The following is a 27933-nucleotide window of genomic DNA, read 5'->3' on the forward strand; positions in this document are numbered from 1 at the left end:
CGTGATGGACCCGGTCAGGGTTATGGTTAGCCAGTCAGCTGCACGGTAGGGGCCTTAAAGAGACAGACTGTAGTATTGCGCAAGTATCACACAAAGCCAAAAACAGAGTGAGGATATGCCTAAAGAATTCGTTACATACATACGATTTCATGGACAGTTAGTAATGCATGATTTTGCATGTATTTCCGTTTCCATTCCACGGCCATGTAGTGAATATGACCAAACATTCATTTCATAGGATGATGTCATACACAGTTCAGTCCTTGGCTTCTGGATGTTCTGTAAGAACGTCTTGGAAAAAATCATGCACTCAGGTGGAGTTTCCCATCACTCTTGAGCTCTTTCGTCCCACACAAGTCATGCAGCACTGATAAAGTTAAAATGATTTAATCGTGTGGCTCTTCTAGACATTTCAAATGTTACGGTAACAAATAGATCGAATTCTAACAGTGAAACAAGTCATGTCACCTGGCTTGTGACTCTGAATACAAATTATCCACAGTTTCACAGCCCTTTCTTCACAGTGTAGGCTTTTTGGGCCAGGGTGCATGACGTGATGGACCCAGTTAGGGTTAGGGTTAGCCAATCACTGCAGATAGGGGCCTTAAAGAGACAGGACAGGACAAAACAGACTGAGGATACGCCTAAAGAATTCGTTACATACATAGGATTTCATGGACAGTTAGTAATGCATGATTTTGCATGTATGAGGTCCCGGTTCAATCCAGTGCATCTGAATTGTTTTTACTGCTGACCATCACCGTGCAGGACTCTGGGCTGTCTCAAAAACCACAAAAAACAAACAGCTGGAACTCCTTGCTTGCCTGCAGCGATGGTGGTATAGTGGTGAGCATAGCTGCCTTCCAAGCAGTTGACCCGGGTTCGATTCCCGGCCATCGCAGGTTTACTTCTTGTGCAACGCTTCACCTCTGTCCAGCGATGTCACTCTGAAGACTCTCGGGAGCTGCCTTTTAACCGGTGCAGATGCTGGTCATGAGAAGGTCGTGGGTTCGAGCCCCGGTCGTCACGGCCTTTCTGTGAGGAGTTTGCATGTTCTCGCCGTGTCTGCGTGGGTTCTCTCCGGGTGCTCCGGCTTCCTCCCACCCTCCAAAGACATGCGGACTAGGTTAGTTGCTGACTCTAAATTGTCCATAGGTTTGTGTGTGCCTGCTTCTTTGTCTATGTGTGGCCCTGCGATGGACAGGCGACCTGTCCAGGGGTACCCCGCCTTTCGCCCCATGTCAGCTGGGATTGGCTCCAGCCCCCGCAACCCTGTACGCAGCATAAGCGGTTGACGATGGATGGATGGAGATGCCGGTCAACAACCGTCTTTATGGTGATTCATTGCTGATCTAGTTGCTCGGCTGTGCATGAAGACAACTTAGGTTACAGCATAGATGAATAAGAGAACTGGATATAACTATGAAAGTTGCTCAGGGCGCATGAAGCCAAAAAGTTAGACTTTGCTTGTTGAAGATTAGGCGTCAGAAATAGATGCTTTGCGCTGTCTCCTACCTTTTTGGCCGTGGGGATGTAGCTCAGTGGTAGAGCGCATGCTTTGCATGTATGAGGCCCCGGGTTCAATCCCCGGCATCTCCAGCAGCATATATGGAAAACTATCTCCACTTGGATAGTGCCTTTCTCACCATTCAAAGTGTCTCCCTATCGCCATTGGGAGCAGTATGGCGTTCACTATCTTCGACATGGGCCCGTTTCCATTCCACGGCCATGTAGTGAATATCTGACCATTTCATAAGATGTCATCCACAGTTCAGTCCTTGGCTTCCTGATGTTCTGTAAGAACATCTTGGAAAAAATCGATGCTCTCAGGTGGCGTTCCCCATCACTCTTGAGCTCTTTCGTCCCACACAAGTCATGCAGCACTGATAAAGTTAAAATGATTTAATCGTGTGGCTCTTCTACACATTTCAAATGTTACGGTAACAGAAGGCTTTTTGGGCCAGGGTGCACGACGTTATGGTTAGCCAGTCAGCTGCACGGTAGGGGGCCTTAAAGAGACAGGACTGTAGTATTGCGCAAGTATCACACAAAGCACAAAAACAGAGTGAGGATATGCCTAAAGAATTCGTTACATACATACGATTTCATGGACAGTTAGTAATGCAATGATTTTGCATGTATTTCCGTTTCCATTCCACGGCCATGTAGTGAATATCTGACCAAACAATTCATTTCATAGGATGATGTCATACACAGTTCAGTCCTTGGCTTCTGGGTGTTCTGTAAGAACGTCTTGGAAAAATCATGCACTCAGGTGGCGTTTCCCATCACTCTTGAGCTCTTTCATCCCACACAAGTCATGCAGCACTGATAAAGTTAAAATGATTTAATCGTGTGGCTCTTCTAGACATTTCAAATGTTACGGTAACAAATAAATCGAATTCTAACAGTGAAACAAGTCATGTCACCTGGCTTGTGACTCTGAAATACAAATTATCCACAGTTTCACAGCCGTTCTTTCACAGTGTAGGCTTTTTGGGCCAGGGTGCATGACGTGATGGACCCAGTTAGGGTTAGGGTTAGCCAATCAGCTGCAGAGTAGGGGCCTTAAAGAGACAGGACAGGACAAAAACAGACTGAGGATACGCCTAAAGAATTCGTTACATACATAGGATTTCATGGACAGTTAGTAATGCAATGATTTTGCATGTATGAGGTCCCGGTTCAATCCAGTGCATCTGAATTGTGTTTTACTGCTGACCATCACCGTGCAGGACTCTGGGCTGTCTCAAAAACCACAAAAAACAAACAGCTGGAACTCCTTGCTTGCCTGCAGCGATGGTGGTATAGTGGTGAGCATAGCTGCATTCCAAGCAGTTTTACCCGAGGTCGATTCCCGGCCATCGCAGGTTGTTACTTCTTGTGCAACGCTTCACCTCTGTCCAGCGATGTAGCACTGATAAAGTTAAAATGATTTAATCGTGTGGCTCTTCTACACATTTCAAATGTTACGGTAACAGAAGGGCTTTTTGGGCCAGGGTGCATGACGTGATGGACCCGGTCAGGGTTATGGTTAGCCAGTCAGCTGCACGGTAGGGGCCTTAAAGAGACAGGACTGTAGTATTGCGCAAGTATCACACAAAGCACAAAAACAGAGTGAGGATATGCCTAAAGAATTCGTTACATACATACGATTTCATGGACAGTTAGTAATGCAATGATTTTGCATGTATTTCCGTTTCCATTCCACGGCCATGTAGTGAATATCTGACCAAACAATTCATTTCATAGGATGATGTCATACACAGTTCAGTCCTTGGCTTCTGGATGTTCTGTAAGAACGTCTTGGAAAAAATCATGCACTCAGGTGGTTTCCCATCACTCTTGAGCTCTTTCGTCCCACACAAGTCATGCAGCACTGATAAAGTTAAAATGATTTAATCGTGTGGCTCTTCTAGACATTTCAAATGTTACGGTAACAAATAGATCGAATTCTAACAGTGAAACAAGTCATGTCACCTGGCTTGTGACTCTGAAATACAAATTATCCACAGTTTCACAGCCCTTTCTTTCACAGTGTAGGGCTTTTTGGGCCAGGGTGCATGACGTGATGGACCCAGTTAGGGTTAGGGTTAGCCAATCAGCTGCAGAGTAGGGGGCCTTAAAGAGACAGGACAGGACAAAAACAGACTGAGGATACGCCTAAAGAATTCGTTACATACATAGGATTTCATGGACAGTTAGTAATGCAATGATTTTGCATGTATGAGGTCCCGGTTCAATCCAGTGCATCTGAATTGTGTTTTACTGCTGACCATCACCGTGCAGGACTCTGGGCTGTCTCAAAAACCACAAAAAACAAACAGCTGGAACTCCTTGCTTGCCTGCAGCGATGGTGGTATAGTGGTGAGCATAGCTGCCTTCCAAGCAGTTGACCCGGGTTCGATTCCCGGCCATCGCAGGTCGTTTCTTCTTGTGCAACGTTTCACCTCTGTCCAGCGATGTCACTCTGAAGACTCTCGGGAGCTGCCTTTTAACCGGTGCAGATGCTGGTCATGAGAAGGTCGTGGGTTCGAGCCCCGGTCGTCACGGCCTTTCTGTGAGGAGTTTGCATGTTCTCGCCGTGTCTGCGTGGGTTCTCTCCGGTGCTCCGGCTTCCTCCCACCCTCCAAAGACATGCGGACTAGGTTAGTTGCTGACTCTAAATTGTCCATAGGTTTGCGTGTGCCTGCTTCTTTGTCTATGTGTGGCCCTGCGATGGACAGGCGACCTGTCCAGGGGTACCCCGCCTTTCGCCCCATGTCAGCTGGGATTGGCTCCAGCCCCCGCAACCCTGTACGCAGCATAAGCGGTTGACGATGGATGGATGGAGATGCCGGTCAACAACCGTCTTTATGGTGATTCATTGCTGATCTAGTTGCTCGGCTGTGCATGAAGACAACTTAGGTTACAGCATAGATGAATAAAGAGAACTGGATATAACTATGAAAGTTGCTCAGGGGCGCATGAAGCCAAAAAGTTAGACTTTGCTTGTTGAAGATTAGGCGGTCAGAAATAGATGCTTTGCGCTGTCTCCTGCCTTTTTGGCCGTGGGGATGTAGCTCAGTGGTAGAGCGCATGCTTTGCATGTATGAGGCCCCGGGTTCAATCCCCGGCATCTCCACAGCATTTATGGAAAACTATCTCCACTTGGATAGTGCCTTTCTCACCATTCAAAGTGCTTTGCACTGCATCGCGTCTCCCTAACGCCATTGGGAGCAGTATGGCGTTCACTATCTTCGACATGGGCCCGTTTCCATTCCACGGCCATGTAGTGAATATCTGACCATTTCATAAGATGATGTCATCCACAGTTCAGTCCTTGGCTTCCTGATGTTCTGTAAGAACGTCTTGGAAAAAATCGATGCTCTCAGGCGGCGTTCCCCATCACTCTTGAGCTCTTTCGTCCCACACAAGTCATGCAGCACTGATAAAGTTAAAATGATTTAATCGTGTGGCTCTTCTACACATTTCAAATGTTACGGTAACAGAAGGGCTTTTTGGGCCAGGGTGCATGACGTGATGGACCCGGTCAGGGTTATGGTTAGCCAGTCAGCTGCACGGTAGGGGGCCTTAAAGAGACAGGACTGTAGTATTGCGCAAGTATCACACAAAGCACAAAAACAGAGTGAGGATATGCCTAAAGAATTCGTTACATACATACGATTTCATGGACAGTTAGTAATGCAATGATTTTGCATGTATTTCCGTTTCCATTCCACGGCCATGTAGTGAATATCTGACCAAACAATTCATTTCATAGGATGATGTCATACACAGTTCAGTCCTTGGCTTCTGGTGTTCTGTAAGAACGTCTTGGAAAAAATCATGCACTCAGGTGGCGTTTCCCATCACTCTTGAGCTCTTTCGTCCCACACAAGTCATGCAGCACTGATAAAGTTAAAATGATTTAATCGTGTGGCTCTTCTAGACATTTCAAATGTTACGGTAACAAATAATCGAATTCTAACAGTGAAACAAGTCATGTCACCTGGCTTGTGACTCTGAAATACAAATTATCCACAGTTTCACAGCCGTTTCTTTCACAGTGTAGGGCTTTTTGGGCCAGGGTGCATGACGTGATGGACCCAGTTAGGGTTAGGGTTAGCCAATCAGCTGCAGAGTAGGGGGCCTTAAAGAGACAGGACAGGACAAAAACAGACTGAGGATACGCCTAAAGAATTCGTTACATACATAGGATTTCATGGACAGTTAGTAATGCAATGATTTTCCATGTATGAGGTCCCGGTTCAATCCAGTGCATCTGAATTGTGTTTTACTGCTGACCATCACCGTGCAGGACTCTGGGCTGTCTCAAAAACCACAAAAAACAAACAGCTGGAACTCCTTGCTTGCCTGCAGCGATGGTGGTATAGTGGTGAGCATAGCTGCATTCCAAGCAGTTTTACCCGAGGTCGATTCCCGGCCATCGCAGGTTGTTACTTCTTGTGCAACGCTTCACCTCTGTCCAGCGATGTAGCACTGATAAAGTTAAAATGATTTAATCGTGTGGCTCTTCTACACATTTCAAATGTTACGGTACAGAAGGGCTTTTTGGGCCAGGGTGCATGACGTGATGGACCCGGTCAGGGTTATGGTTAGCCAGTCAGCTGCACGGTAGGGGGCCTTAAAGAGACAGGACTGTAGTATTGCGCAAGTATCACACAAAGCACAAAAACAGAGTGAGGATATGCCTAAAGAATTCGTTACATACATACGATTTCATGGACAGTTAGTAATGCAATGATTTTGCATGTATTTCCGTTTCCATTCCACGGCCATGTAGTGAATATCTGACCAAACAATTCATTTCATAGGATGATGTCATACACAGTTCAGTCCTTGGCTTCTGGATGTTCTGTAAGAACGTCTTGGAAAAAATCATGCACTCAGGTGGCGTTTCCCATCACTCTTGAGCTCTTTCGTCCCACACAAGTCATGCAGCACTGATAAAGTTAAAATGATTTAATCGTGTGGCTCTTCTAGACATTTCAAATGTTACGGTAACAAATAGATCGAATTCTAACAGTGAAACAAGTCATGTCACCTGGCTTGTGACTCTGAAATACAAATTATCCACAGTTTCACAGCCGTTTCTTTCACAGTGTAGGGCTTTTTGGGCCAGGGTGCATGACGTGATGGACCCAGTTAGGGTTAGGGTTAGCCAATCAGCTGCAGAGTAGGGGGCCTTAAAGAGACAGGACAGGACAAAAACAGACTGAGGATACGCCTAAAGAATTCGTTACATACATAGGATTTCATGGACAGTTAGTAATGCAATGATTTTGCATGTATGAGGTCCCGGTTCAATCCAGTGCATCTGAATTGTGTTTTACTGCTGACCATCACCGTGCAGGACTCTGGGCTGTCTCAAAAACCACAAAAAACAAACAGCTGGAACTCCTTGCTTGCCTGCAGCGATGGTGGTATAGTGGTGAGCATAGCTGCCTTCCAAGCAGTTGACCCGGGTTCGATTCCCGGCCATCGCAGGTCGTTACTTCTTGTGCAACGCTTCACCTCTGTCCAGCGATGTCACTCTGAAGACTCTCGGGAGCTGCCTTTTAACCGGTGCAGATGCTGGTCATGAGAAGGTCGTGGGTTCGAGCCCCGGTCGTCACGGCCTTTCTGTGAGGAGTTTGCATGTTCTCGCCGTGTCTGCGTGGGTTCTCTCCGGGTGCTCCGGCTTCCTCCCACCCTCCAAAGACATGCGGACTAGGTTAGTTGCTGACTCTAAATTGTCCATAGGTTTGTGTGTGCCTGCTTCTTTGTCTATGTGTGGCCCTGCGATGGACAGGCGACCTGTCCAGGGGGTACCCCGCCTTTCGCCCCATGTCAGCTGGGATTGGCTCCAGCCCCCGCAACCCTGTACGCAGCATAAGCGGTTGACGATGGATGGATGGAGATGCCGGTCAACAACCGTCTTTATGGTGATTCATTGCTGATCTAGTTGCTCGGCTGTGCATGAAGACAACTTAGGTTACAGCATAGATGAATAAAGAGAACTGGATATAACTATGAAAGTTGCTCAGGGGCGCATGAAGCCAAAAAGTTAGACTTTGCTTGTTGAAGATTAGGCGGTCAGAAATAGATGCTTTGCGCTGTCTCCTACCTTTTTGGCCGTGGGATGTAGCTCAGTGGTAGAGCGCATGCTTTGCATGTATGAGGCCCCGGGTTCAATCCCCGGCATCTCCAGCAGCATATATGGAAAACTATCTCCACTTGGATAGTGCCTTTCTCACCATTCAAAGTGTCTCCCTATCGCCATTGGGAGCAGTATGGCGTTCACTATCTTCGACATGGGCCCGTTTCCATTCCACGGCCATGTAGTGAATATCTGACCATTTCATAAGATGATGTCATCCACAGTTCAGTCCTTGGCTTCCTGATGTTCTGTAAGAACATCTTGGAAAAAATCGATGCTCTCAGGTGGCGTTCCCCATCACTCTTGAGCTCTTTCGTCCCACACAAGTCATGCAGCACTGATAAAGTTAAAATGATTTAATCGTGTGGCTCTTCTACACATTTCAAATGTTACGGTAACAGAAGGGCTTTTTGGGCCAGGGTGCACGACGTTATGGTTAGCCAGTCAGCTGCACGGTAGGGGCCTTAAAGAGACAGGACTGTAGTATTGCGCAAGTATCACACAAAGCACAAAAACAGAGTGAGGATATGCCTAAAGAATTCGTTACATACATACGATTTCATGGACAGTTAGTAATGCAATGATTTTGCATGTATTTCCGTTTCCATTCCACGGCCATGTAGTGAATATCTGACCAAACAATTCATTTCATAGGATGATGTCATACACAGTTCAGTCCTTGGCTTCTGGGTGTTCTGTAAGAACGTCTTGGAAAAAATCATGCACTCAGGTGGCGTTTCCCATCACTCTTGAGCTCTTTCATCCCACACAAGTCATGCAGCACTGATAAAGTTAAAATGATTTAATCGTGTGGCTCTTCTAGACATTTCAAATGTTACGGTAACAAATAATCGAATTCTAACAGTGAAACAAGTCATGTCACCTGGCTTGTGACTCTGAAATACAAATTATCCACAGTTTCACAGCCGTTTCTTTCACAGTGTAGGGCTTTTTGGGCCAGGGTGCATGACGTGATGGACCCAGTTAGGGTTAGGGTTAGCCAATCAGCTGCAGAGTAGGGGGCCTTAAAGAGACAGGACAGGACAAAAACAGACTGAGGATACGCCTAAAGAATTCGTTACATACATAGGATTTCATGGACAGTTAGTAATGCAATGATTTTGCATGTATGAGGTCCCGGTTCAATCCAGTGCATCTGAATTGTGTTTTACTGCTGACCATCACCGTGCAGGACTCTGGGCTGTCTCAAAAACCACAAAAAAACAAACAGCTGGAACTCCTTGCTTGCCTGCAGCGATGGTGGTATAGTGGTGAGCATAGCTGCATTCCAAGCAGTTTTACCCGAGGTCGATTCCCGGCCATCGCAGGTTGTTACTTCTTGTGCAACGCTTCACCTCTGTCCAGCGATGTAGCACTGATAAAGTTAAAATGATTTAATCGTGTGGCTCTTCTACACATTTCAAATGTTACGGTAACAGAAGGGCTTTTTGGGCCAGGGTGCATGACGTGATGGACCCGGTCAGGGTTATGGTTAGCCAGTCAGCTGCACGGTAGGGGGCCTTAAAGAGACAGGACTGTAGTATTGCGCAAGTATCACACAAAGCACAAAAACAGAGTGAGGATATGCCTAAAGAATTCGTTACATACATACGATTTCATGGACAGTTAGTAATGCAATGATTTTGCATGTATTTCCGTTTCCATTCCACGGCCATGTAGTGAATATCTGACCAAACAATTCATTTCATAGGATGATGTCATACACAGTTCAGTCCTTGGCTTCTGGATGTTCTGTAAGAACGTCTTGGAAAAAATCATGCACTCAGGTGGCGTTTCCCATCACTCTTGAGCTCTTTCGTCCCACACAAGTCATGCAGCACTGATAAAGTTAAAATGATTTAATCGTGTGGCTCTTCTAGACATTTCAAATGTTACGGTAACAAATAGATCGAATTCTAACAGTGAAACAAGTCATGTCACCTGGCTTGTGACTCTGAAATACAAATTATCCACAGTTTCACAGCCCTTTCTTTCACAGTGTAGGGCTTTTTGGGCCAGGGTGCATGACGTGATGGACCCAGTTAGGGTTAGGGTTAGCCAATCAGCTGCAGAGTAGGGGGCCTTAAAGAGACAGGACAGGACAAAAACAGACTGAGGATACGCCTAAAGAATTCGTTACATACATAGGATTTCATGGACAGTTAGTAATGCAATGATTTTCATGTATGAGGTCCCGGTTCAATCCAGTGCATCTGAATTGTGTTTTACTGCTGACCATCACCGTGCAGGACTCTGGGCTGTCTCAAAAACCACAAAAAAACAAACAGCTGGAACTCCTTGCTTGCCTGCAGCGATGGTGGTATAGTGGTGAGCATAGCTGCATTCCAAGCAGTTTTACCCGAGGTCGATTCCCGGCCATCGCAGGTTGTTACTTCTTGTGCAACGCTTCACCTCTGTCCAGCGATGTAGCACTGATAAAGTTAAAATGATTTAATCGTGTGGCTCTTCTACACATTTCAAATGTTACGGTAACAGAAGGGCTTTTTGGGCCAGGGTGCATGACGTGATGGACCCGGTCAGGGTTATGGTTAGCCAGTCAGCTGCACGGTAGGGGGCCTTAAAGAGACAGGACTGTAGTATTGCGCAAGTATCACACAAAGCACAAAAACAGAGTGAGGATATGCCTAAAGAATTCGTTACATACATACGATTTCATGGACAGTTAGTAATGCAATGATTTTGCATGTATTTCCGTTTCCATTCCACGGCCATGTAGTGAATATCTGACCAAACAATTCATTTCATAGGATGATGTCATACACAGTTCAGTCCTTGGCTTCTGGGTGTTCTGTAAGAACGTCTTGGAAAAAATCATGCACTCAGGTGGCGTTTCCCATCACTCTTGAGCTCTTTCATCCCACACAAGTCATGCAGCACTGATAAAGTTAAAATGATTTAATCGTGTGGCTCTTCTAGACATTTCAAATGTTACGGTAACAAATAATCGAATTCTAACAGTGAAACAAGTCATGTCACCTGGCTTGTGACTCTGAAATACAAATTATCCACAGTTTCACAGCCGTTTCTTTCACAGTGTAGGGCTTTTTGGGCCAGGGTGCATGACGTGATGGACCCAGTTAGGGTTAGGGTTAGCCAATCAGCTGCAGAGTAGGGGGCCTTAAAGAGACAGGACAGGACAAAAACAGACTGAGGATACGCCTAAAGAATTCGTTACATACATAGGATTTCATGGACAGTTAGTAATGCAATGATTTTGCATGTATGAGGTCCCGGTTCAATCCAGTGCATCTGAATTGTGTTTTACTGCTGACCATCACCGTGCAGGACTCTGGGCTGTCTCAAAAACCACAAAAAAACAAACAGCTGGAACTCCTTGCTTGCCTGCAGCGATGGTGGTATAGTGGTGAGCATAGCTGCATTCCAAGCAGTTTTACCCGAGGTCGATTCCCGGCCATCGCAGGTTGTTACTTCTTGTGCAACGCTTCACCTCTGTCCAGCGATGTAGCACTGATAAAGTTAAAATGATTTAATCGTGTGGCTCTTCTACACATTTCAAATGTTACGGTAACAGAAGGGCTTTTTGGGCCAGGGTGCATGACGTGATGGACCCGGTCAGGGTTATGGTTAGCCAGTCAGCTGCACGGTAGGGGGCCTTAAAGAGACAGGACTGTAGTATTGCGCAAGTATCACACAAAGCACAAAAACAGAGTGAGGATATGCCTAAAGAATTCGTTACATACATACGATTTCATGGACAGTTAGTAATGCAATGATTTTGCATGTATTTCCGTTTCCATTCCACGGCCATGTAGTGAATATCTGACCAAACAATTCATTTCATAGGATGATGTCATACACAGTTCAGTCCTTGGCTTCTGGGTGTTCTGTAAGAACGTCTTGGAAAAAATCATGCACTCAGGTGGCGTTTCCCATCACTCTTGAGCTCTTTCGTCCCACACAAGTCATGCAGCACTGATAAAGTTAAAATGATTTAATCGTGTGGCTCTTCTAGACATTTCAAATGTTACGGTAACAAATAGATCGAATTCTAACAGTGAAACAAGTCATGTCACCTGGCTTGTGACTCTGAAATACAAATTATCCACAGTTTCACAGCCGTTTCTTTCACAGTGTAGGGCTTTTTGGGCCAGGGTGCATGACGTGATGGACCCAGTTAGGGTTAGGGTTAGCCAATCAGCTGCAGAGTAGGGGGCCTTAAAGAGACAGGACAGGACAAAAACAGACTGAGGATACGCCTAAAGAATTCGTTACATACATAGGATTTCATGGACAGTTAGTAATGCAATGATTTTGCATGTATGAGGTCCCGGTTCAATCCAGTGCATCTGAATTGTGTTTTACTGCTGACCATCACCGTGCAGGACTCTGGGCTGTCTCAAAAACCACAAAAAAACAAACAGCTGGAACTCCTTGCTTGCCTGCAGCGATGGTGGTATAGTGGTGAGCATAGCTGCCTTCCAAGCAGTTGACCCGGGTTCGATTCCCGGCCATCGCAGGTCGTTACTTCTTGTGCAACGCTTCACCTCTGTCCAGCGATGTCACTCTGAAGACTCTCGGGAGCTGCCTTTTAACCGGTGCAGATGCTGGTCATGAGAAGGTCGTGGGTTCGAGCCCCGGTCGTCACGGCCTTTCTGTGAGGAGTTTGCATGTTCTCGCCGTGTCTGCGTGGGTTCTCTCCGGGTGCTCCGGCTTCCTCCCACCCTCCAAAGACATGCGGACTAGGTTAGTTGCTGACTCTAAATTGTCCATAGGTTTGTGTGTGCCTGCTTCTTTGTCTATGTGTGGCCCTGCGATGGACAGGCGACCTGTCCAGGGGGTACCCCGCCTTTCGCCCCATGTCAGCTGGGATTGGCTCCAGCCCCCGCAACCCTGTACGCAGCATAAGCGGTTGACGATGGATGGATGGAGATGCCGGTCAACAACCGTCTTTATGGTGATTCATTGCTGATCTAGTTGCTCGGCTGTGCATGAAGACAACTTAGGTTACAGCATAGATGAATAAAGAGAACTGGATATAACTATGAAAGTTGCTCAGGGGCGCATGAAGCCAAAAAAGTTAGACTTTGCTTGTTGAAGATTAGGCGGTCAGAAATAGATGCTTTGCGCTGTCTCCTACCTTTTTGGCCGTGGGGATGTAGCTCAGTGGTAGAGCGCATGCTTTGCATGTATGAGGCCCCGGGTTCAATCCCCGGCATCTCCAGCAGCATATATGGAAAACTATCTCCACTTGGATAGTGCCTTTCTCACCATTCAAAGTGTCTCCCTATCGCCATTGGGAGCAGTATGGCGTTCACTATCTTCGACATGGGCCCGTTTCCATTCCACGGCCATGTAGTGAATATCTGACCATTTCATAAGATGATGTCATCCACAGTTCAGTCCTTGGCTTCCTGATGTTCTGTAAGAACGTCTTGGAAAAAATCGATGCTCTCAGGTGGCGTTCCCCATCACTCTTGAGCTCTTTCGTCCCACACAAGTCATGCAGCACTGATAAAGTTAAAATGATTTAATCGTGTGGCTCTTCTACACATTTCAAATGTTACGGTAACAGAAGGGCTTTTTGGGCCAGGGTGCACGACGTTATGGTTAGCCAGTCAGCTGCACGGTAGGGGGCCTTAAAGAGACAGGACTGTAGTATTGCGCAAGTATCACACAAAGCACAAAAACAGAGTGAGGATATGCCTAAAGAATTCGTTACATACATACGATTTCATGGACAGTTAGTAATGCAATGATTTTGCATGTATTTCCGTTTCCATTCCACGGCCATGTAGTGAATATCTGACCAAACAATTCATTTCATAGGATGATGTCATACACAGTTCAGTCCTTGGCTTCTGGGTGTTCTGTAAGAACGTCTTGGAAAAAATCATGCACTCAGGTGGCGTTTCCCATCACTCTTGAGCTCTTTCATCCCACACAAGTCATGCAGCACTGATAAAGTTAAAATGATTTAATCGTGTGGCTCTTCTAGACATTTCAAATGTTACGGTAACAAATAATCGAATTCTAACAGTGAAACAAGTCATGTCACCTGGCTTGTGACTCTGAAATACAAATTATCCACAGTTTCACAGCCGTTTCTTTCACAGTGTAGGGCTTTTTGGGCCAGGGTGCATGACGTGATGGACCCAGTTAGGGTTAGGGTTAGCCAATCAGCTGCAGAGTAGGGGGCCTTAAAGAGACAGGACAGGACAAAAACAGACTGAGGATACGCCTAAAGAATTCGTTACATACATAGGATTTCATGGACAGTTAGTAATGCAATGATTTTGCATGTATGAGGTCCCGGTTCAATCCAGTGCATCTGAATTGTGTTTTACTGCTGACCATCACCGTGCAGGACTCTGGGCTGTCTCAAAAACCACAAAAAAACAAACAGCTGGAACTCCTTGCTTGCCTGCAGCGATGGTGGTATAGTGGTGAGCATAGCTGCATTCCAAGCAGTTTTACCCGAGGTCGATTCCCGGCCATCGCAGGTTGTTACTTCTTGTGCAACGCTTCACCTCTGTCCAGCGATGTAGCACTGATAAAGTTAAAATGATTTAATCGTGTGGCTCTTCTACACATTTCAAATGTTACGGTAACAGAAGGGCTTTTTGGGCCAGGGTGCATGACGTGATGGACCCGGTCAGGGTTATGGTTAGCCAGTCAGCTGCACGGTAGGGGGCCTTAAAGAGACAGGACTGTAGTATTGCGCAAGTATCACACAAAGCACAAAAACAGAGTGAGGATATGCCTAAAGAATTCGTTACATACATACGATTTCATGGACAGTTAGTAATGCAATGATTTTGCATGTATTTCCGTTTCCATTCCACGGCCATGTAGTGAATATCTGACCAAACAATTCATTTCATAGGATGATGTCATACACAGTTCAGTCCTTGGCTTCTGGATGTTCTGTAAGAACGTCTTGGAAAAAATCATGCACTCAGGTGGAGTTTCCCATCACTCTTGAGCTCTTTCGTCCCACACAAGTCATGCAGCACTGATAAAGTTAAAATGATTTAATCGTGTGGCTCTTCTAGACATTTCAAATGTTACGGTAACAAATAGATCGAATTCTAACAGTGAAACAAGTCATGTCACCTGGCTTGTGACTCTGAAATACAAATTATCCACAGTTTCACAGCCCTTTCTTTCACAGTGTAGGGCTTTTTGGGCCAGGGTGCATGACGTGATGGACCCAGTTAGGGTTAGGGTTAGCCAATCAGCTGCAGAGTAGGGGGCCTTAAAGAGACAGGACAGGACAAAAACAGACTGAGGATACGCCTAAAGAATTCGTTACATACATAGGATTTCATGGACAGTTAGTAATGCAATGATTTTCCATGTATGAGGTCCCGGTTCAATCCAGTGCATCTGAATTGTGTTTTACTGCTGACCATCACCGTGCAGGACTCTGGGCTGTCTCAAAAACCACAAAAAAACAAACAGCTGGAACTCCTTGCTTGCCTGCAGCGATGGTGGTATAGTGGTGAGCATAGCTGCATTCCAAGCAGTTTTACCCGAGGTCGATTCCCGGCCATCGCAGGTTGTTACTTCTTGTGCAACGCTTCACCTCTGTCCAGCGATGTAGCACTGATAAAGTTAAAATGATTTAATCGTGTGGCTCTTCTACACATTTCAAATGTTACGGTAACAGAAGGGCTTTTTGGGCCAGGGTGCATGACGTGATGGACCCGGTCAGGGTTATGGTTAGCCAGTCAGCTGCACGGTAGGGGGCCTTAAAGAGACAGGACTGTAGTATTGCGCAAGTATCACACAAAGCACAAAAACAGAGTGAGGATATGCCTAAAGAATTCGTTACATACATACGATTTCATGGACAGTTAGTAATGCAATGATTTTGCATGTATTTCCGTTTCCATTCCACGGCCATGTAGTGAATATCTGACCAAACAATTCATTTCATAGGATGATGTCATACACAGTTCAGTCCTTGGCTTCTGGGTGTTCTGTAAGAACGTCTTGGAAAAAATCATGCACTCAGGTGGCGTTTCCCATCACTCTTGAGCTCTTTCATCCCACACAAGTCATGCAGCACTGATAAAGTTAAAATGATTTAATCGTGTGGCTCTTCTAGACATTTCAAATGTTACGGTAACAAATAAATCGAATTCTAACAGTGAAACAAGTCATGTCACCTGGCTTGTGACTCTGAAATACAAATTATCCACAGTTTCACAGCCGTTTCTTTCACAGTGTAGGGCTTTTTGGGCCAGGGTGCATGACGTGATGGACCCAGTTAGGGTTAGGGTTAGCCAATCAGCTGCAGAGTAGGGGGCCTTAAAGAGACAGGACAGGACAAAAACAGACTGAGGATACGCCTAAAGAATTCGTTACATACATAGGATTTCATGGACAGTTAGTAATGCAATGATTTTGCATGTATGAGGTCCCGGTTCAATCCAGTGCATCTGAATTGTGTTTTACTGCTGACCATCACCGTGCAGGACTCTGGGCTGTCTCAAAAACCACAAAAAAACAAACAGCTGGAACTCCTTGCTTGCCTGCAGCGATGGTGGTATAGTGGTGAGCATAGCTGCATTCCAAGCAGTTTTACCCGAGGTCGATTCCCGGCCATCGCAGGTTGTTACTTCTTGTGCAACGCTTCACCTCTGTCCAGCGATGTAGCACTGATAAAGTTAAAATGATTTAATCGTGTGGCTCTTCTACACATTTCAAATGTTACGGTAACAGAAGGGCTTTTTGGGCCAGGGTGCATGACGTGATGGACCCGGTCAGGGTTATGGTTAGCCAGTCAGCTGCACGGTAGGGGGCCTTAAAGAGACAGGACTGTAGTATTGCGCAAGTATCACACAAAGCACAAAAACAGAGTGAGGATATGCCTAAAGAATTCGTTACATACATACGATTTCATGGACAGTTAGTAATGCAATGATTTTGCATGTATTTCCGTTTCCATTCCACGGCCATGTAGTGAATATCTGACCAAACAATTCATTTCATAGGATGATGTCATACACAGTTCAGTCCTTGGCTTCTGGGTGTTCTGTAAGAACGTCTTGGAAAAAATCATGCACTCAGGTGGCGTTTCCCATCACTCTTGAGCTCTTTCATCCCACACAAGTCATGCAGCACTGATAAAGTTAAAATGATTTAATCGTGTGGCTCTTCTAGACATTTCAAATGTTACGGTAACAAATAGATCGAATTCTAACAGTGAAACAAGTCATGTCACCTGGCTTGTGACTCTGAATACAAATTATCCACAGTTTCACAGCCGTTTCTTTCACAGTGTAGGGCTTTTTGGGCCAGGGTGCATGACGTGATGGACCCAGTTAGGGTTAGGGTTAGCCAATCAGCTGCAGAGTAGGGGGCCTTAAAGAGACAGGACAGGACAAAAACAGACTGAGGATACGCCTAAAGAATTCGTTACATACATAGGATTTCATGGACAGTTAGTAATGCAATGATTTTGCATGTATGAGGTCCCGGTTCAATCCAGTGCATCTGAATTGTGTTTTACTGCTGACCATCACCGTGCAGGACTCTGGGCTGTCTCAAAAACCACAAAAAAACAAACAGCTGGAACTCCTTGCTTGCCTGCAGCGATGGTGGTATAGTGGTGAGCATAGCTGCCTTCCAAGCAGTTGACCCGGGTTCGATTCCCGGCCATCGCAGGTCGTTACTTCTTGTGCAACGCTTCACCTCTGTCCAGCGATGTCACTCTGAAGACTCTCGGGAGCTGCCTTTTAACCGGTGCAGATGCTGGTCATGAGAAGGTCGTGGGTTCGAGCCCCGGTCGTCACGGCCTTTCTGTGAGGAGTTTGCATGTTCTCGCCGTGTCTGCGTGGGTTCTCTCCGGGTGCTCCGGCTTCCTCCCACCCTCCAAAGACATGCGGACTAGGTTAGTTGCTGACTCTAAATTGTCCATAGGTTTGTGTGCCTGCTTCTTTGTCTATGTGTGGCCCTGCGATGGACAGGCGACCTGTCCAGGGGGTACCCCGCCTTTCGCCCCATGTCAGCTGGGATTGGCTCCAGCCCCCGCAACCCTGTACGCAGCATAAGCGGTTGACGATGGATGGATGGAGATGCCGGTCAACAACCGTCTTTATGGTGATTCATTGCTGATCTAGTTGCTCGGCTGTGCATGAAGACAACTTAGGTTACAGCATAGATGAATAAAGAGAACTGGATATAACTATGAAAGTTGCTCAGGGGCGCATGAAGCCAAAAAAGTTAGACTTTGCTTGTTGAAGATTAGGCGGTCAGAAATAGATGCTTTGCGCTGTCTCCTACCTTTTTGGCCGTGGGGATGTAGCTCAGTGGTAGAGCGCATGCTTTGCATGTATGAGGCCCCGGGTTCAATCCCCGGCATCTCCAGCAGCATATATGGAAAACTATCTCCACTTGGATAGTGCCTTTCTCACCATTCAAAGTGTCTCCCTATCGCCATTGGGAGCAGTATGGCGTTCACTATCTTCGACATGGGCCCGTTTCCATTCCACGGCCATGTAGTGAATATCTGACCATTTCATAAGATGATGTCATCCACAGTTCAGTCCTTGGCTTCCTGATGTTCTGTAAGAACATCTTGGAAAAAATCGATGCTCTCAGGTGGCGTTCCCCATCACTCTTGAGCTCTTTCGTCCCACACAAGTCATGCAGCACTGATAAAGTTAAAATGATTTAATCGTGTGGCTCTTCTACACATTTCAAATGTTACGGTAACAGAAGGGCTTTTTGGGCCAGGGTGCACGACGTTATGGTTAGCCAGTCAGCTGCACGGTAGGGGGCCTTAAAGAGACAGGACTGTAGTATTGCGCAAGTATCACACAAAGCACAAAAACAGAGTGAGGATATGCCTAAAGAATTCGTTACATACATACGATTTCATGGACAGTTAGTAATGCAATGATTTTGCATGTATTTCCGTTTCCATTCCACGGCCATGTAGTGAATATCTGACCAAACAATTCATTTCATAGGATGATGTCATACACAGTTCAGTCCTTGGCTTCTGGGTGTTCTGTAAGAACGTCTTGGAAAAAATCATGCACTCAGGTGGCGTTTCCCATCACTCTTGAGCTCTTTCATCCCACACAAGTCATGCAGCACTGATAAAGTTAAAATGATTTAATCGTGTGGCTCTTCTAGACATTTCAAATGTTACGGTAACAAATAATCGAATTCTAACAGTGAAACAAGTCATGTCACCTGGCTTGTGACTCTGAAATACAAATTATCCACAGTTTCACAGCCGTTTCTTTCACAGTGTAGGGCTTTTTGGGCCAGGGTGCATGACGTGATGGACCCAGTTAGGGTTAGGGTTAGCCAATCAGCTGCAGAGTAGGGGGCCTTAAAGAGACAGGACAGGACAAAAACAGACTGAGGATACGCCTAAAGAATTCGTTACATACATAGGATTTCATGGACAGTTAGTAATGCAATGATTTTGCATGTATGAGGTCCCGGTTCAATCCAGTGCATCTGAATTGTGTTTTACTGCTGACCATCACCGTGCAGGACTCTGGGCTGTCTCAAAAACCACAAAAAAACAAACAGCTGGAACTCCTTGCTTGCCTGCAGCGATGGTGGTATAGTGGTGAGCATAGCTGCATTCCAAGCAGTTTTACCCGAGGTCGATTCCCGGCCATCGCAGGTTGTTACTTCTTGTGCAACGCTTCACCTCTGTCCAGCGATGTAGCACTGATAAAGTTAAAATGATTTAATCGTGTGGCTCTTCTACACATTTCAAATGTTACGGTAACAGAAGGGCTTTTTGGGCCAGGGTGCATGACGTGATGGACCCGGTCAGGGTTATGGTTAGCCAGTCAGCTGCACGGTAGGGGGCCTTAAAGAGACAGGACTGTAGTATTGCGCAAGTATCACACAAAGCACAAAAACAGAGTGAGGATATGCCTAAAGAATTCGTTACATACATACGATTTCATGGACAGTTAGTAATGCAATGATTTTGCATGTATTTCCGTTTCCATTCCACGGCCATGTAGTGAATATCTGACCAAACAATTCATTTCATAGGATGATGTCATACACAGTTCAGTCCTTGGCTTCTGGTGTTCTGTAAGAACGTCTTGGAAAAAATCATGCACTCAGGTGGCGTTTCCCATCACTCTTGAGCTCTTTCGTCCCACACAAGTCATGCAGCACTGATAAAGTTAAAATGATTTAATCGTGTGGCTCTTCTAGACATTTCAAATGTTACGGTAACAAATAGATCGAATTCTAACAGTGAAACAAGTCATGTCACCTGGCTTGTGACTCTGAAATACAAATTATCCACAGTTTCACAGCCCTTTCTTTCACAGTGTAGGGCTTTTTGGGCCAGGGTGCATGACGTGATGGACCCAGTTAGGGTTAGGGTTAGCCAATCAGCTGCAGAGTAGGGGGCCTTAAAGAGACAGGACAGGACAAAAACAGACTGAGGATACGCCTAAAGAATTCGTTACATACATAGGATTTCATGGACAGTTAGTAATGCAATGATTTTGCATGTATGAGGTCCCGGTTCAATCCAGTGCATCTGAATTGTGTTTTACTGCTGACCATCACCGTGCAGGACTCTGGGCTGTCTCAAAAACCACAAAAAAACAAACAGCTGGAACTCCTTGCTTGCCTGCAGCGATGGTGGTATAGTGGTGAGCATAGCTGCATTCCAAGCAGTTTTACCCGAGGTCGATTCCCGGCCATCGCAGGTTGTTACTTCTTGTGCAACGCTTCACCTCTGTCCAGCGATGTAGCACTGATAAAGTTAAAATGATTTAATCGTGTGGCTCTTCTACACATTTCAAATGTTACGGTAACAGAAGGGCTTTTTGGGCCAGGGTGCATGACGTGATGGACCCGGTCAGGGTTATGGTTAGCCAGTCAGCTGCACGGTAGGGGGCCTTAAAGAGACAGGACTGTAGTATTGCGCAAGTATCACACAAAGCACAAAAACAGAGTGAGGATATGCCTAAAGAATTCGTTACATACATACGATTTCATGGACAGTTAGTAATGCAATGATTTTGCATGTATTTCCGTTTCCATTCCACGGCCATGTAGTGAATATCTGACCAAACAATTCATTTCATAGGATGATGTCATACACAGTTCAGTCCTTGGCTTCTGGGTGTTCTGTAAGAACGTCTTGGAAAAAATCATGCACTCAGGTGGCGTTTCCCATCACTCTTGAGCTCTTTCATCCCACACAAGTCATGCAGCACTGATAAAGTTAAAATGATTTAATCGTGTGGCTCTTCTAGACATTTCAAATGTTACGGTAACAAATAAATCGAATTCTAACAGTGAAACAAGTCATGTCACCTGGCTTGTGACTCTGAAATACAAATTATCCACAGTTTCACAGCCGTTTCTTTCACAGTGTAGGGCTTTTTGGGCCAGGGTGCATGACGTGATGGACCCAGTTAGGGTTAGGGTTAGCCAATCAGCTGCAGAGTAGGGGGCCTTAAAGAGACAGGACAGGACAAAAACAGACTGAGGATACGCCTAAAGAATTCGTTACATACATAGGATTTCATGGACAGTTAGTAATGCAATGATTTTGCATGTATGAGGTCCCGGTTCAATCCAGTGCATCTGAATTGTGTTTTACTGCTGACCATCACCGTGCAGGACTCTGGGCTGTCTCAAAAACCACAAAAAAACAAACAGCTGGAACTCCTTGCTTGCCTGCAGCGATGGTGGTATAGTGGTGAGCATAGCTGCCTTCCAAGCAGTTGACCCGGGTTCGATTCCCGGCCATCGCAGGTCGTTACTTCTTGTGCAACGCTTCACCTCTGTCCAGCGATGTCACTCTGAAGACTCTCGGGAGCTGCCTTTTAACCGGTGCAGATGCTGGTCATGAGAAGGTCGTGGGTTCGAGCCCCGGTCGTCACGGCCTTTCTGTGAGGAGTTTGCATGTTCTCGCCGTGTCTGCGTGGGTTCTCTCCGGGTGCTCCGGCTTCCTCCCACCCTCCAAAGACATGCGGACTAGGTTAGTTGCTGACTCTAAATTGTCCATAGGTTTGTGTGTGCCTGCTTCTTTGTCTATGTGTGGCCCTGCGATGGACAGGCGACCTGTCCAGGGGGTACCCCGCCTTTCGCCCCATGTCAGCTGGGATTGGCTCCAGCCCCCGCAACCCTGTACGCAGCATAAGCGGTTGACGATGGATGGATGGAGATGCCGGTCAACAACCGTCTTTATGGTGATTCATTGCTGATCTAGTTGCTCGGCTGTGCATGAAGACAACTTAGGTTACAGCATAGATGAATAAAGAGAACTGGATATAACTATGAAAGTTGCTCAGGGGCGCATGAAGCCAAAAAAGTTAGACTTTGCTTGTTGAAGATTAGGCGGTCAGAAATAGATGCTTTGCGCTGTCTCCTGCCTTTTTGGCCGTGGGGATGTAGCTCAGTGGTAGAGCGCATGCTTTGCATGTATGAGGCCCCGGGTTCAATCCCCGGCATCTCCAGCAGCATTTATGGAAAACTATCTCCACTTGGATAGTGCCTTTCTCACCATTCAAAGTGCTTTGCACTGCATCGCGTCTCCCTAACGCCATTGGGAGCAGTATGGCGTTCACTATCTTCGACATGGGTCCGTTTCCACGGCCATGTAGTGAATATCTGACCATTTCATAAGATGATGTCATCCACAGTTCAGTCCTTGGCTTCCTGATGTTCTGTAAGAACGTCTTGGAAAAAATCGATGCTCTCAGGCGGCGTTCCCCATCACTCTTGAGCTCTTTCGTCCCACACAAGTCATGCAGCACTGATAAAGTTAAAATGATTTAATCGTGTGGCTCTTCTACACATTTCAAATGTTACGGTAACAGAAGGGCTTTTTGGGCCAGGGTGCATGACGTGATGGACCCGGTCAGGGTTATGGTTAGCCAGTCAGCTGCACGGTAGGGGGCCTTAAAGAGACAGGACTGTAGTATTGCGCAAGTATCACACAAAGCACAAAAACAGAGTGAGGATATGCCTAAAGAATTCGTTACATACATACGATTTCATGGACAGTTAGTAATGCAATGATTTTGCATGTATTTCCGTTTCCATTCCACGGCCATGTAGTGAATATCTGACCAAACAATTCATTTCATAGGATGATGTCATACACAGTTCAGTCCTTGGCTTCTGGATGTTCTGTAAGAACGTCTTGGAAAAAATCATGCACTCAGGTGGCGTTTCCCATCACTCTTGAGCTCTTTCGTCCCACACAAGTCATGCAGCACTGATAAAGTTAAAATGATTTGATCGTGTGGCTCTTCTAGACATTTCAAATGTTACGGTAACAAATAGATCGAATTCTAACAGTGAAACAAGTCATGTCACCTGGCTTGTGACTCTGAAATACAAATTATCCACAGTTTCACAGCCCTTTCTTTCACAGTGTAGGGCTTTTTGGGCCAGGGTGCATGACGTGATGGACCCAGTTAGGGTTAGGGTTAGCCAATCAGCTGCAGAGTAGGGGGCCTTAAAGAGACAGGACAGGACAAAAACAGACTGAGGATACGCCTAAAGAATTCGTTACATACATAGGATGTCCAGCGATATCACTCTGAAGACTCTCGGGAGCTGCCTTTTAACCGGTGCAGATGCTGGTCATGAGAAGGTCGTGGGTTCGAGCCCCGGTCGTCACGGCCTTTCTGTGAGGAGTTTGCATGTTCTCGCCGTGTCTGCGTGGGTTCTCTCCGGGTGCTCCGGCTTCCTCCCACCCGCCAAAGACATGCGGACTAGGTTAGTTGCTGACTCTAAATTGTCCATAGGTTTGTGTGTGCCTGCTTCTTTGTCTATGTGTGGCCCTGCGATGGACAGGCGACCTGTCCAGGGGGTACCCCGCCTTTCGCCCCATGTCAGCTGGGATTGGCTCCAGCCCCCGCAACCCTGTACGCAGCATAAGCGGTTGACGATGGATGGATGGAGATGCCGGTCAACAACCGTCTTTATGGTGATTCATTGCTGATCTAGTTGCTCGGCTGTGCATGAAGACAACTTAGGTTACAGCATAGATGAATAAAGAGAACTGGATATAACTATGAAAGTTGCTCAGGGCGCATGAAGCCAAAAAAGTTAGACTTTGCTTGTTGAAGATTAGGCGGTCAGAAATAGATGCTTTGCGCTGTCTCCTACCTTTTTGGCCGTGGGGATGTAGCTCAGTGGTAGAGCGCATGCTTTGCATGTATGAGGCCCCGGGTTCAATCCCCGGCATCTCCAGCAGCATATATGGAAAACTATCTCCACTTGGATAGTGCCTTTCTCACCATTCAAAGTGTCTCCCTATCGCCATTGGGAGCAGTATGGCGTTCACTATCTTCGACATGGGCCCGTTTCCATTCCACGGCCATGTAGTGAATATCTGACCATTTCATAAGATGATGTCATCCACAGTTCAGTCCTTGGCTTCCTGATGTTCTGTAAGAACGTCTTGGAAAAAATCGATGCTCTCAGGCGGCGTTCCCCATCACTCTTGAGCTCTTTCGTCCCACACAAGTCATGCAGCACTGATAAAGTTAAAATGATTTAATCGTGTGGCTCTTCTACACATTTCAAATGTTACGGTAACAGAAGGGCTTTTTGGGCCAGGGTGCATGACGTGATGGACCCGGTCAGGGTTATGGTTAGCCAGTCAGCTGCACGGTAGGGGGCCTTAAAGAGACAGGACTGTAGTATTGCGCAAGTATCACACAAAGCACAAAAACAGAGTGAGGATATGCCTAAAGAATTCGTTACATACATACGATTTCATGGACAGTTAGTAATGCAATGATTTTGCATGTATTTCCGTTTCCATTCCACGGCCATGTAGTGAATATCTGACCAAACAATTCATTTCATAGGATGATGTCATACACAGTTCAGTCCTTGGCTTCTGGATGTTCTGTAAGAACGTCTTGGAAAAAATCATGCACTCAGGTGGGTTTCCCATCACTCTTGAGCTCTTTCGTCCCACACAAGTCATGCAGCACTGATAAAGTTAAAATGATTTAATCGTGTGGCTCTTCTAGACATTTCAAATGTTACGGTAACAAATAGATCGAATTCTAACAGTGAAACAAGTCATGTCACCTGGCTTGTGACTCTGAAATACAAATTATCCACAGTTTCACAGCCGTTTCTTTCACAGTGTAGGGCTTTTGGGCCAGGGTGCATGACGTGATGGACCCAGTTAGGGTTAGGGTTAGCCAATCAGCTGCAGAGTAGGGGGCCTTAAAGAGACAGGACAGGACAAAAACAGACTGAGGATACGCCTAAAGAATTCGTTACATACATAGGATTTCATGGACAGTTAGTAATGCAATGATTTTGCATGTATGAGGTCCCGGTTCAATCCAGTGCATCTGAATTGTGTTTTACTGCTGACCATCACCGTGCAGGACTCTGGGCTGTCTCAAAAACCACAAAAAAACAAACAGCTGGAACTCCTTGCTTCCTGCAGCGATGGTGGTATAGTGGTGAGCATAGCTGCCTTCCAAGCAGTTGACCCGGGTTCGATTCCCGGCCATCGCAGGTGTTTCTTCTTGTGCAACGCTTCACCTCTGTCCAGCGATGTCACTCTGAAGACTCTCGGGAGCTGCCTTTTAACCGGTGCAGATGCTGGTCATGAGAAGGTCGTGGGTTCGAGCCCCGGTCGTCACGGCCTTTCTGTGAGGAGTTTGCATGTTCTCGCCGTGTCTGCGTGGGTTCTCTCCGGGTGCTCCGGCTTCCTCCCACCCTCCAAAGACATGCGGACTAGGTTAGTTGCTGACTCTAAATTGTCCATAGGTTTGCGTGTGCCTGCTTCTTTGTCTATGTGTGGCCCTGCGATGGACAGGCGACCTGTCCAGGGGGTACCCCGCCTTTCGCCCATGTCAGCTGGGATTGGCTCCAGCCCCCGCAACCCTGTACGCAGCATAAGCGGTTGACGATGGATGGATGGAGATGCCGGTCAACAACCGTCTTTATGGTGATTCATTGCTGATCTAGTTGCTCGGCTGTGCATGAAGACAACTTAGGTTACAGCATAGATGAATAAAGAGAACTGGATATAACTATGAAAGTTGCTCAGGGGCGCATGAAGCCAAAAAAGTTAGACTTTGCTTGTTGAAGATTAGGCGGTCAGAAATAGATGCTTTGCGCTGTCCTGCCTTTTGGCCGTGGGGATGTAGCTCAGTGGTAGAGCGCATGCTTTGCATGTATGAGGCCCCGGGTTCAATCCCGGCATCTCCAGCAGCATTTATGGAAAACTATCTCCACTTGGATAGTGCCTTTCACCATTCAAAGTGCTTTGCACTGCATCGCGTCTCCCTAACGCCATTGGGAGCAGTATGGCGTTCACTATCTTCGACATGGGCCCGTTTCCACGGCCATGTAGTGAATATCTGACCATTTCATAAGATGATGTCATCCACAGTTCAGTCCTTGGCTTCCTGATGTTCTGTAAGAACGTCTTGGAAAAAATCGATGCTCTCAGGCGGCGTTCCCCATCACTCTTGAGCTCTTTCGTCCCACACAAGTCATGCAGCACTGATAAAGTTAAAATGATTTAATCGTGTGGCTCTTCTACACATTTCAAATGTTACGGTAACAGAAGGGCTTTTTGGGCCAGGGTGCATGACGTGATGGACCCGGTCAGGGTTATGGTTAGCCAGTCAGCTGCACGGTAGGGGGCCTTAAAGAGACAGGACTGTAGTATTGCGCAAGTATCACACAAAGCACAAAAACAGAGTGAGGATATGCCTAAAGAATTCGTTACATACATACGATTTCATGGACAGTTAGTAATGCAATGATTTTGCATGTATTTCCGTTTCCATTCCACGGCCATGTAGTGAATATCTGACCAAACAATTCATTTCATAGGATGATGTCATACACAGTTCAGTCCTTGGCTTCTGGATGTTCTGTAAGAACGTCTTGGAAAAAATCATGCCTCAGGTGGCGTTTCCCATCACTCTTGAGCTCTTTCGTCCCACACAAGTCATGCAGCACTGATAAAGTTAAAATGATTTAATCGTGTGGCTCTTCTAGACATTTCAAATGTTACGGTAACAAATAGATCGAATTCTAACAGTGAAACAAGTCATGTCACCTGGCTTGTGACTCTGAAATACAAATTATCCACAGTTTCACAGCCGTTTCTTTCACAGTGTAGGGCTTTTTGGGCCAGGGTGCATGACGTGATGGACCCAGTTAGGGTTAGGGTTAGCCAATCAGCTGCAGAGTAGGGGGCCTTAAAGAGACAGGACAGGACAAAAACAGACTGAGGATACGCCTAAAGAATTCGTTACATACATAGGATTTCATGGACAGTTAGTAATGCAATGATTTTCATGTATGAGGTCCCGGTTCAATCCATGCATCTGAATTGTGTTTTACTGCTGACCATCACCGTGCAGGACTCTGGGCTGTCTCAAAAACCACAAAAAACAAACAGCTGGAACTCCTTGCTTGCCTGCAGCGATGGTGGTATAGTGGTGAGCATAGCTGCATTCCAAGCAGTTTTACCCGAGGTCGATTCCCGGCCATCGCAGGTTGTTACTTCTTGTGCAACGCTTCACCTCTGTCCAGCGATGTAGCACTGATAAAGTTAAAATGATTTAATCGTGTGGCTCTTCTACACATTTCAAATGTTACGGTAACAGAAGGGCTTTTTGGGCCAGGGTGCATGACGTGATGGACCCGGTCAGGGTTATGGTTAGCCAGTCAGCTGCACGGTAGGGGGCCTTAAAGAGACAGGACTGTAGTATTGCGCAAGTATCACACAAAGCACAAAACAGAGTGAGGATATGCCTAAAGAATTCGTTACATACATACGATTTCATGGACAGTTAGTAATGCAATGATTTTGCATGTATTTCCGTTTCCATTCCACGGCCATGTAGTGAATCTGACCAAACAATTCATTTCATAGGATGATGTCATACACAGTTCAGTCCTTGGCTTCTGGGTGTTCTGTAAGAACGTCTTGGAAAAAATCATGCACTCAGGTGGCGTTTCCCATCACTCTTGAGCTCTTTCATCCCACACAAGTCATGCAGCACTGATAAAGTTAAAATGATTTAATCGTGTGGCTCTTCTAGACATTTCAAATGTTACGGTAACAAATAGATCGAATTCTAACAGTGAAACAAGTCATGTCACCTGGCTTGTGACTCTGAAATACAAATTATCCACAGTTTCACAGCCGTTTCTTTCACAGTGTAGGGCTTTTTGGGCCAGGGTGCATGACGTGATGGACCCAGTTAGGGTTAGGGTTAGCCAATCAGCTGCAGAGTAGGGGGCCTTAAAGAGACAGGACAGGACAAAAACAGACTGAGGATACGCCT

At 46.2% G+C, this 27933-nt stretch overlaps 14 non-coding genes across 14 annotated transcripts; all 14 read left to right on the plus strand.

The window, feature by feature from the left end:
- Window positions 1–829: 829 nt before the first annotated feature.
- On the plus strand, window positions 830–901 carry trnag-ucc. The gene has a single exon. It is a non-coding gene; the product is annotated as a tRNA-Gly (tRNA).
- Window positions 902–1527: 626 nt separating this feature from the next.
- trnaa-ugc lies at window positions 1528–1599 on the plus strand. The gene has a single exon. It is a non-coding gene; the product is annotated as a tRNA-Ala (tRNA).
- A 2251-nt stretch (window positions 1600–3850) lies between these two features.
- On the plus strand, window positions 3851–3922 carry trnag-ucc. The gene has a single exon. It is a non-coding gene; the product is annotated as a tRNA-Gly (tRNA).
- A 630-nt stretch (window positions 3923–4552) lies between these two features.
- On the plus strand, window positions 4553–4624 carry trnaa-ugc. The gene has a single exon. It is a non-coding gene; the product is annotated as a tRNA-Ala (tRNA).
- A 2293-nt stretch (window positions 4625–6917) lies between these two features.
- trnag-ucc lies at window positions 6918–6989 on the plus strand. The gene has a single exon. It is a non-coding gene; the product is annotated as a tRNA-Gly (tRNA).
- A 5079-nt stretch (window positions 6990–12068) lies between these two features.
- On the plus strand, window positions 12069–12140 carry trnag-ucc. Its single transcript has one exon. It is a non-coding gene; the product is annotated as a tRNA-Gly (tRNA).
- A 633-nt stretch (window positions 12141–12773) lies between these two features.
- Window positions 12774–12845, plus strand: trnaa-ugc. The gene has a single exon. It is a non-coding gene; the product is annotated as a tRNA-Ala (tRNA).
- A 4378-nt stretch (window positions 12846–17223) lies between these two features.
- trnag-ucc lies at window positions 17224–17295 on the plus strand. Its single transcript has one exon. It is a non-coding gene; the product is annotated as a tRNA-Gly (tRNA).
- Window positions 17296–17926: 631 nt separating this feature from the next.
- trnaa-ugc lies at window positions 17927–17998 on the plus strand. The gene has a single exon. It is a non-coding gene; the product is annotated as a tRNA-Ala (tRNA).
- Window positions 17999–21318: 3320 nt separating this feature from the next.
- trnag-ucc lies at window positions 21319–21390 on the plus strand. The gene has a single exon. It is a non-coding gene; the product is annotated as a tRNA-Gly (tRNA).
- A 633-nt stretch (window positions 21391–22023) lies between these two features.
- trnaa-ugc lies at window positions 22024–22095 on the plus strand. The gene has a single exon. It is a non-coding gene; the product is annotated as a tRNA-Ala (tRNA).
- Window positions 22096–23770: 1675 nt separating this feature from the next.
- Window positions 23771–23842, plus strand: trnaa-ugc. The gene has a single exon. It is a non-coding gene; the product is annotated as a tRNA-Ala (tRNA).
- Window positions 23843–25063: 1221 nt separating this feature from the next.
- On the plus strand, window positions 25064–25135 carry trnag-ucc. The gene has a single exon. It is a non-coding gene; the product is annotated as a tRNA-Gly (tRNA).
- Window positions 25136–25763: 628 nt separating this feature from the next.
- trnaa-ugc lies at window positions 25764–25834 on the plus strand. Its single transcript has one exon. It is a non-coding gene; the product is annotated as a tRNA-Ala (tRNA).
- Window positions 25835–27933: the final 2099 nt, after the last annotated feature.

This window comes from Micropterus salmoides, unplaced genomic scaffold (assembly GCF_014851395.1).
Source record: "Micropterus salmoides isolate LMB-PRFRI ecotype aquatic unplaced genomic scaffold, ASM1485139v1 Ms_hic_scaffold_1, whole genome shotgun sequence".
Classification (NCBI taxonomy): domain Eukaryota; kingdom Metazoa; phylum Chordata; class Actinopteri; order Centrarchiformes; family Centrarchidae; genus Micropterus; species Micropterus salmoides.